General features: G+C 45.3%; 1 long non-coding RNA gene across 1 annotated transcript in view; it reads right to left on the bottom strand.

The window, feature by feature from the left end:
* Window positions 1-42: 42 nt before the first annotated feature.
* LOC119864392 overlaps window positions 43-9,960 on the bottom strand; it is a 33,940-nt gene continuing 24,022 nt past the window's right edge. Inside the window, exons 4-5 of the long non-coding RNA XR_005373805.1 lie at window positions 2,343-2,425; window positions 43-77 (exon numbers count right to left, since the gene is read on the bottom strand). This is a non-coding gene — a long non-coding RNA (uncharacterized LOC119864392). The remainder of the gene's footprint in view (window positions 78-2,342; window positions 2,426-9,960) is intronic.

Genomic DNA, 9,960 nt, shown 5'->3' with positions numbered 1-9,960 from the left:
CGCTGCTCAGTGAGGAGTCTGCTTCTCCCTCTCTTTCTGTGCTCCCTCTTGCTCTCATTCTTTCTTGCTTGCTCTCTCTGAAGTAAAAAGATAAATTTTTTTTTAATTTAAAAATGACAAACGATGGGGATGGTAAAGCATAGCTTGCTCTGCAGCCCTCATCCCCATCCTGGCTGACACTGCTCCCACACAGAGCCCAGGCCTTCACAATACCCCACACAGGAGAGAACAGGATGAGAGTGAAATGATTAAGGTCACATATCTGTGTGTTTGGGGAGGGAGTGAGAGTGGACGAGCAAAAAGGAGAGGATACTGCATGGATGGAAGGGAGTACAGGGAAGGTAAAAGGACACAACAGATGAAATCCCCTCAAACTCACTATGCACCATCTATTCTTGTAAACACTGCCTAGTGAGCACAAGACCAAATACTTCTTTTCGTTTGCCATGTGACCCTATTGCCTTTCTAGGGGACTGCCATAGAGGTCTACTGGCAAGTGCTCTAGGGAGGACAGAGACACGGGGTTCAAGGCCTGACTGTCCCTGGACCACTGGAGGGGCACCCACCCCTCTGTCCCCAGATCCCTCTCCAGGCTGGGGCTGTGCACAGTCCTCGTGGCACAGACACGCACTGGTCCCTGACCCCTGAAGACCTGATGCACCAGCAGGAGCTGAAGTGTCTGAAGCAGGAACCACTTCATTAACAGAAAGGTGGTAGTGGAGGCTTTTTCACCTTGCTCCACTTGACATTTGGCTAGACTAGGTTTCCACCTTCAAGGAACTGACTTTTTGAAAAAACTAGCCAACACCTTTAAATGAGCCACATCCTCTGGAGGTGTGCTCTCCCCTTCTCTCCTCACAATCCCTTTTGTCTTTTAAAACCAGAGGAGACAAATGTGGCATAATTCTCTTCAATAATTGGGTTCTCCAGTCCTGGCCTAGCAAAACCAAAAATCTATGAGGAAGGAAGCATGCGGTTCAAACTCAGGGTGTGGGGGGAGTTTATCTGCTTGGAAGGGGTTGGATTGTTCCCAAAATAATCATTACTACAAAGGCAAATCAATGCTTGAAGATTTGTTCCCCGCTTTTAGACTAATTGGTGCACAGAAAGGAGGAGGAGGGGATGAGATGCAAAAAGCAGCCACCAGCTGCGAAGATTTGTGATGTTAATTAACAACATGATTAGACAGGAAAACCAGAGTCAGGTCTGATCAGTCCCAGGAAGCCCAGACTGGTCCTGGTAATGCCCAGGGAGTTGGGGGCCTGGGGGAAGGGACACTGACTGTCTCCCCTTGGGGCTGCCTCTGCCGCCCCAACGCCAAGGGGTTGGGAGCCTGGAGAAGACACCAGAAACTCTAAAACTCCTTCAACTGGGAGTCAAGAAGCAGCTCCAACCCCAACCCAGAAACCCACTTGAGGCACCTGAGAACAAGACCAGTTCTGGAAGCATTCTCTGTCATAGCTACAGCCACTTTGCCAGCTCAGGCCACCACCAGGAAGCTTTCCCATGGCATCACAGCTGTGATGTGGGGTGTAAGTCTGAGTTTATAGTGAGGAGGAGAACACCAAAGGGAAATATGGAGCGGAGTTGAGAGTTAGTGATAAAGAATAATGGAGCTCGGGATCCCTGGGTGGCGCAGCGGTTTGGCGCCTGCCTTTGGCCCAGGGCGCGATCCTGGAGACTCAGGATCGAATCCCACGTCGGGCTCCTGGTGCATGAAGCCTGCTTCTCCCTCTGCCTGTGTCTCTCCCTCTCTGTGTGTGACTATCATAAATAAATAAAAATTAAAAAAAAAAAAAAAAAGAATAATGGAGCTCTAGTAGTAAGGTAACTCTGCTTTTCAAAAGGGGGTTGCGGGTCCGAGCAGCGATTAAGTGCACTCAAAAGCAGCTTGATGTGCTTGCTTTACATCTCCTCATTCTTCTTGTGCCCAAAGAAGCCGTCTTGCCAATAGACCTGCTTCATGAGGGGGCAAAGGCAATTCTCCTGCTTGCTGCCTTCACTGGTATCTGGGGATGGGCTGCAGCAGTTCAGGCAATGCCACGCCGAGTCCTCAGGCAGAGCAGGGGCTAGAGCCCCTGCAGTGGTCTCCTTGCTCCCCTGAAATGGCCCCTTCAAATACAGGCAGTTCCACTAGACACCAGGGGAAGGACGCACCATCGCGATCATGGGGCTTTATAGCTGGAAGGCAACTGGGACAGTGTGGTCACCCGGCAGCCTGGAAGGAGATGGAACAGCTGAAAGGTGCAACGGACAGTGGAGAGGAACAAAGGGTCAGAAGCAGAGCCAGATAAGAAGCCAGGGCTGCAGCCCCGGGGCCTGCACTCTCTCTGTTGTCCCACCTGCTGAGACAGCTTGATTCGGCTCTGGTCACTGTCATTTGCCAAGGAAGCTCCCCCGTGTGCCTCTGGTCAGTTCCAGCAACCTTGGAGGGGAAGATAAAGAGCTGGAACACACTTACTCATGGGGAAAACATTGACTGTGAGCCTCTTCTCTGTGCCAGAGACGGAGCTAAGTTACGGGGACTGAGAGGCAGGGGCAGGGCTCACAGTCTAGCAGGGACAGCAGGTCCACACATGAAGAATCCAAAGTACCCCTTACCCCCCTCATCCCTAGAGCAACAGCTGTTTCCTTGGTCTTCTCTGTCCTCCTTCGGGGGTGCTTCTCCTGGGAATCAGCACCTTCACACTTGCCCACTGGCTGCTCAGGACCCAAAGGAATGCCTTTTGGTCCCGCTCACCACCCTTCAAAACTAGCATCCCATCATATCAGGATGAGTAAAATGTTCTAAAAACGGATGCCAACAGTTGCACAACTCAATAAATTAACTAAAAATCATCAGTTGTGCACTGAAAATGGGTGAGCAGTTTCACATATAAATTACACCTCAATAAAGTTGTTTTTAAAAACTCCCAACAAAAAAATAAATAAATAAAAAATAAAAACTCCCAACTTTTTTTATGTGAGAACATAGAGAAAATGACAGCATTTATATCATGCCCTGGAGTAAACTGAAGGAAATTTAGACTTTAATGGGGAAAAAAAATCACTATACTTTGTTTATCTCAATACAGGAACAATAAAATACAAAAGTTTCAGAAAGATATTAAATATTAAACTTATGTAAGACTTCCAAATAAAATGTTTTCAAGTATTTCAGTGAAACACTTGAATCTGTATCAATGAACAAACTTTTCATAACCTCTGCCCATTCTCTTGCGGGGAACAGGTTGGAAATTGTTACATGTAACTCTACAATCACACTTTTTAATGATAATCTCTTCAAGTTCTGGATGATCTCCATCAACAAGTAAATCTGTTGACACAAGGAGGCAATACAAATTTTTAAATCATTTTTATAACCATTCAAAAATCTACAGTGAAAACTTATGTTGGAATAAATCTAGTAACTGTTCCTTCATTGACAAGTAATAGTGACATTTTTGTGATAATGTAAGCAAATTTCAAATTCAATCAAATTTTTCATGCCAAGTATTTCAACATAATGATGATATGTATATTTTCAAAATATACAGGAACTGTTAGGACAATCAGCTTACAACTGGCTTGGATGCCACTATAAGGGTATAGAAGCTACAAAAATAATTATCCAGCATAGGTAAAGAGACTTAGAGTTGTACCACCAGGACACCTTGACTGGCCCACACCTTGGATAGCAACCCCTGCTCCTTGGCTTCCTAGGACATTAACTTTTCCAGCTCTAACATGAGCACCTGGAATGCCAGCTCCTTCCACTGTTCCTTGGGCCTTTGTCTTCAATGGGAAGTGGTGGTCACTATAACTAGCTGCCAGAAGGATGTCCAGAGTGAGGCAAGTAGTAGATGAGCTCAGAGCACAACTGTGGGCCATATCAGCAGACTCTCCTCCATTCATGCAGATGAGCTCTGAGAGATACTTGAGGCCAGGCCTACCATCCCAAGGGATGAAGGATCCTCGTGTGGGGGTGGGGGGCAGTGCTGATACTCTTGTGCTTGGACTACTAGACAACCCATGAGCATTTTCTAAGAGGCTCCAACCACCCTGAGACTATCCATTTTGAGGTCATGGGGGTCACTCACTGGAAAGGCATTGTGTGAAGAACAAGGGGAGCAAAGGGTTAAAAACACAAATTTGAAAAAAAAAATCTATTTAAGAAATGGGTGGACAGGTACCAGCTTGGAGAGAAAATAGAAGAGAAGGAAAGACAAATGCTGAGAAATCACAGAGATTGGGCAGTCCCGGTGACTCAATGGTTTAGCACCCCTTCAGCCCAGGGCGTGATCCTGGAGACCCGGGATCGAGTCCCACATTGGGCTCCTTGCATGGAGCCTGCTTCTCTCTCTGCCTGTGTCTCTGCTCTCTCTGTGTCTATCATGAATAAATCTTTTTTTAAAAAATCACAGAGATTAAAGAAGGGAGTAATTAACATAGAAGGTAAATAAAGTCCGAGGTGCTGTTAGGAGGAGGAGGAGGAGGAGATATGAGGGCAGGGATCACTAGGGAGAAGTGACTTTCAGTGCCTGAGAAGACAGAGTCACAAGAGCAGAGGTTTACAAGGTCAGGATGGGGAGTGAGGATGCTATTCAGGAAAACGATTCATGATGCTTGTTAAAGGCAGTAAGGACAACTTTTTCAAGAGGGACCAATGCAAGGGGTTTTGGAGTAGGAGAGAGATGGGGCTCAACACCAAATACAAGGTCAAGTGAAGATTAGTAGCAAAGTGACAGGATAGGGGTCAGTAGATGGAAGAGCACTAAGGGAAAACATCAAGGGTGAGGGGGATTCTCGCTGAGGGCAGGCCGGGATGATTAGGTATCAAAGGTGGGGGATAAAGAATTTGATCAGATATTGAGGATGATCAGACACCAAGCATGGGGGGATTCTTGCTAAAAGTGGACTAAGCAAGCCAAGGACATAGTCCAAGTTCAAGGCTTAGTCAAGAGGAAGCCTCAGAGGAGCCTCACTCAGCTTTGGTCAAAGAGAGAGTCTTTTCAGAGTAGCCGGGTATCTTTAGGAAGTCACATGGCCAGTGGAAGTATTGCATTTTGATTTTCTGGCCCACAGAAAAGAGGCAGTGAGGGGTACTGCTGGTGGTGCTGGGGAGATGGGATCTCTTGGGAAAGCCAGGACTTAGGAGGTCATGAGATCAGAAATCCAGAAGGAAAGTTCTTCCTAGGAAAGAAAGAGTTCCTTTGCTTCTTAGTTGGGAGCAAAGGTTTTCCTGTTGGGATGACAAGGAGGAGATTAATAGAGCTGAGAGCCCCAAGTAGTCAGTTGGTGCAACAGATGGGGACAGCTGGCCCATGGCAATGTTCCTTTATTATTCATGTGCCAAGATCTTCTGGACAGCTGCTGTGTGCCAGGCTAGGGAAAACTGAGAAGCGACCCTCTCCTGTTAGGAGCTCTGAAGCCAGGGGAACAAGTAAGCTATTCAACCATCACAGAGGCAGCAAAAAGGACTGGGAAACACCAGGATGCAGTCAGAAAACACAGAAGGAGCACCCAACCCACCCTAGAGGCCCCAAAGAGGCTTTCATAAGGAGGTGACATCTCAGCCAAACCTTCAGGAAGAGGAGAAGTTAAACAAGAAGGGGCAAAAACCATTCCAGGAGCAAATGGGGCATGGCACATCTGGAGACTGAAAGTGCTCAGTTTGAACGCAAGCATAGCAAAAAAAGATGGAAGATGATGGCCAGAGAGATAAGGCAAGAGTGAGACCATGAAGGACACAGTCATCTGAGTTAAGGGTTCTGTAGTCCGCTCAAGGTTCTTCCAAGTCTTTGTGATAAAGAGACTAGTCTAAAATAAAAAGCCTTGCCCTGTCCTTCTAGACTCAGGACACAAGGACCCAAAGATCCACAGAGGAAAATAAGGGGGGTATTGGGATATTCAGATGATAGTGTTTAGATCAGATGGACAAAGCAAAGTGTCCTGAAGATCGAGGCCTTTACGGAGAAGGCTAACTGGGTTTAGTTTTCCTGGTTCTTTCCTTTCTGTGCAGGGATTATACTGGGTGCTTATGAGCCCTCATTACTTTCCCTTAAAGACCATTTTTTTATGTTTTATTTCTTCACTCAAGAACCTTCCGAGGCTCCCCACTACCTGTGCCAACAAGTTTGAATTTCACTGTTGGGGTTTTAAGATCCTCCATTAGCTGACTTCCCTTTTTCTTTTTTTTTTTAAATCTAATGTAGACTTCTATATCCCTCTTCTCAACATCAACACATTGACTGATTGCCTTGGAACACGAAGACCCTGCTCTAAGAGTTTGTGTGTTGAGAGAGTTTCATAGCCTAAGAAAGCAAAGTGTGTACAAAAATATGTTGAGTGGACTCACCTCAGGAATTCAGAGAAGAGAGCTGTAAGGAGCCCTACACGCCTGTACATCCCTGCCTCTATGCCTTTAGTAACTGTCTGAGGTCTGGTGACTGACAAAGGAAGCAATATTGAAGGAATATGAAAGAATTCTTGAGTATGAATGTGAAGATCCACACTCAGTAAAGCGTAATTATAAAGACAGAGGTCTTCAGAGCAACACATACTAGCCAGGTGGCCTTTAGCAGTTTAGATGACCCTTCAGGGCCTCAATTTCCCATTTGTGTAAATCTGGTGGTCATACTTACCTTGTGGAGTTATTATGGAGAGCCAACTAAATGAGACACTACATACATGCACAGAATTCAAAGTACTCAGCACAAGGCCTAGAGATAGCTCTCGATAAACAGTAGTTATTAGTATTTATTAAAATAATAATATCCTGAAAAAGAGGACAGATATTATGATAGATAGTTGTCTGTTTCAGGACTCCTGGTGCTCTTCTACGTGCTAGCTATGTGACCTTGAGCAAGTAACTTCAACCTCTCTGTTCCTCATTGTCTTTATCCATCAAATGGGGAGAAATGTATGTACTACAGGCTTCACTATGAATATTAGTAGTAATACCAGCATCAAGTCTGAAAGGAGAACTAAAGAACATGGAAGAGAAGCCCACCTTCCCCTGGGCTTGAGGAGCTGCTGCCTCTCCTCCATTCTCAGTGATATTGGCATAGAAATAGATAGTGAAGCAGAAGACAAAGTCCAGAAACAGATCCAAACATACAGGACATTATAATATCCTCTCAAATCAGTGGAGAAAATGGGAGTTGAGACCACTCAGCAGACATCTGGAAAAGCCGGCTCTACACCTCCATCCTCTCTGATGAGGAAGGAGTGAAGAAGTGCCCAGACAAGGAACAGAGGTGGGCCAAAGACTTTTCTCTCCATGCTTTTGTAATTTTTGAAGTTGAACCTACTCAAAACCATTATATACTTTAAAGAGTTAAAGGAAGAAAAAAAAAGACAAATCTATAGTTCTCCAGAAGCAGTGAAAGATGGATATCTAGAAGAGCCTAGAAGCCCAGGGATAGGATTGGATTCTCTGGGAAGTAGTCCTCCTCCCTCACAATAGGTCAGATAACACAGGAACAGTCAAGGCTGGAGTGTGGAACGGAGGAAAGGGCTGTAGGGGACTCGGAGGTCCCACTTGCTGTCCCTGCCTGCCACTGGACATTGGGCCATGACTTCAATGCAAATTCAAGCACTGTCCAGGAAGGGAGTACAGTGTATGAGCCAGTATTCCCAGAACCACCATTGTGTGTGCCAGACTGGCAGAGATCAGAGCTACTAAAGGTGGACATGTAAGTCTGCCAGGACACAGGGACTAGGGATACTGCTGAAGCTGTAGGACCCGAAGGAAGCCAGAAGAGTAACAGGGCAGAGGGAACACAGTGGGATCCCAAAGACAAGGAGTCCCGAGCATTCACTGAGAGAGGGCAGGAAAGGAGGAAACACAGGGATGCATTCCCCCAACCCCAAGCTCACCCTCTGCTAGCCTTGGTCTTCAAGAGACTGGCCTTCCGAAGAAGCTGGAGGCTGCACAGAACCACTGCACAAAAACCTCTCAGGCTCCATTGTCCTCGGCAGTGATTTAAATTCAATTGCTCAAATGGTGAAAGTTTACACCCCCCAGACTTCAAAGACACATGAGGTCCTTCAACCCCGCTGAGCCCACCCAGGGGAATTGCCAGTTCCCCTGCCCTCCTTCACAGAGCAGACAGGCCTTGTCCCTCTTGTCCCAGCCTTTGATTTGTAAATCCTACTGGCACTTCCTAAAAGGACTCATCTCATGTGGCTACATTACAAGCAAGAAAGGAGTACAAAATCAATGCAGCTCATAAACTCTCATTCCCTCACCTCCCCGACAGCTCCACGGAGCAGAGTCTAAAATTCAACATATGTAGAAGGTACTGCTGAGGAACTGCCTTAACTTTTTTCCTTATTATAAAAGGAGAACTATATTTCTTGCCCTTCTGGGTCTTACCCTGACATTAGACACAGTGACAGCATCCTTCTAGACAAATCAAAAATACCAAAGAAAAATAGAAGGAAAAGAATTTAAAGACCAATTATCCTACTAATCAGGTTATCGTTACTGTATTGGTATGTTTCCAATCATTTTATTAAAGCCTGGCTAGTATAATTCAGAAATATTCTATATTAAGTGAATATGCTATTTACTTGACATATATCACTTGCTCATGGATTTAAACTCTTTATAATTTTTAGTGGTAATATAATATTCTATCCAAGGGACTTCTGATATGTTGAAATTTATTTAATCAATTCCATAATGTTGGACATTTTTTCATGGCTTTTTTTCCCTAATATAAATAGTGCTTGAGAGATAATGTTTCACCTAAGGCTTAACACATATGTCATTCCACAGGAAAAACTCCCAAAACTTAAGATTACTAGGCCAAAGTGAATGAAAATGTTTAAGTCAATACATAGCACCAAACTAGCTGCAAAGAAAATTATATCCATTTATACTCCTCCAGTCCACTGCAGATTTTAACTTTTACTCTCTCTGTCAAACTATGAACCACTTCCCTGCTGAGCTGCAATATCCGGGACTGGAAGGAAGGTGGTATTCTATCAGACTGTAATGCCCACGGGATTCATCAATCCCTTAGGAGATTGAATCCTTAGCAGATCTGGAATCCAGTGTGGGAGGAGGAAAACAGTGGGCATGTGCTTTCAGAACACCAGCCTCCACTGATCCACCTGAGGGTTTCTTCACTTGACACTAAATATGTGGTGCCTTTTCCAACACCAATTCTCTGATTTTCCAATATCAAGTGGGTATTCAACAATTCAATTCAATTCTGACATTAACCATTCAGAATTAGTGCAGACCCCACCGGCTAAGGAATGAGTCCCATGAGATTGCTCCCCCTTCATACACCAAGCACAAGTCCCAGGCTGCCACCCTTACTTCTGGCTGACTGGCTATATACATCCAGGGGTTCCCACAATCTCTGCCTCAGGGTCAGTAATTTGCTAGAAAAATTCACAGAATTCAGGAAATCACTGTACTTACTATTACTGGTTTATTATAAGGGATTCAATTCAGAAACAGTCAAATGGAAGGGATGTGTGGGGCAGGTATAGGGGGCCTGCATGGAGTTTCCATGTCCTCTCTGGGGATGCCACCCTTCTAGCACCTGGATGTGTTCACGAACCTGGAAGCTCTTTGAACCCCATCATTTAGGGGGTTTTAATAGAAATTTCATTATACATATGGTTGATGACTAGACTCAATCTCCAGCCCTCTTCCTCTTTCTAGAGTTTAGAAGTGGGGCTGAAATTTCCAACCCTATAACCAAGGCTTGGTCTCTCTAGTAACCAGCGCCATCCTGAAGCTATCTAGGAACCCCTGTTTTGAGTCCTCTCATCAGCCAATGGACCCTAAGGGAGAGACTATCAGCTCTGCCCCATTCTGGGCCCTCAGTGGGTAAGGAGCAGGTAAGTTTGCTGCCAGAAGGCAGCTTGCTATCACTTAAAGTAGGGGAAAACCTCTGGCCAAAGCCAAGGGTTCTCAAATGTCAGTGTACACCAGAACCACCTGCAGGATTTGTTGAA

Source organism: Canis lupus, chromosome 19, assembly GCF_011100685.1.
Source record: "Canis lupus familiaris isolate Mischka breed German Shepherd chromosome 19, alternate assembly UU_Cfam_GSD_1.0, whole genome shotgun sequence".
In the NCBI taxonomy this organism is placed as follows: Eukaryota; Metazoa; Chordata; class Mammalia; order Carnivora; family Canidae; genus Canis; species Canis lupus.
This window is presented reverse-complemented; position numbering and strand designations above follow the sequence as displayed.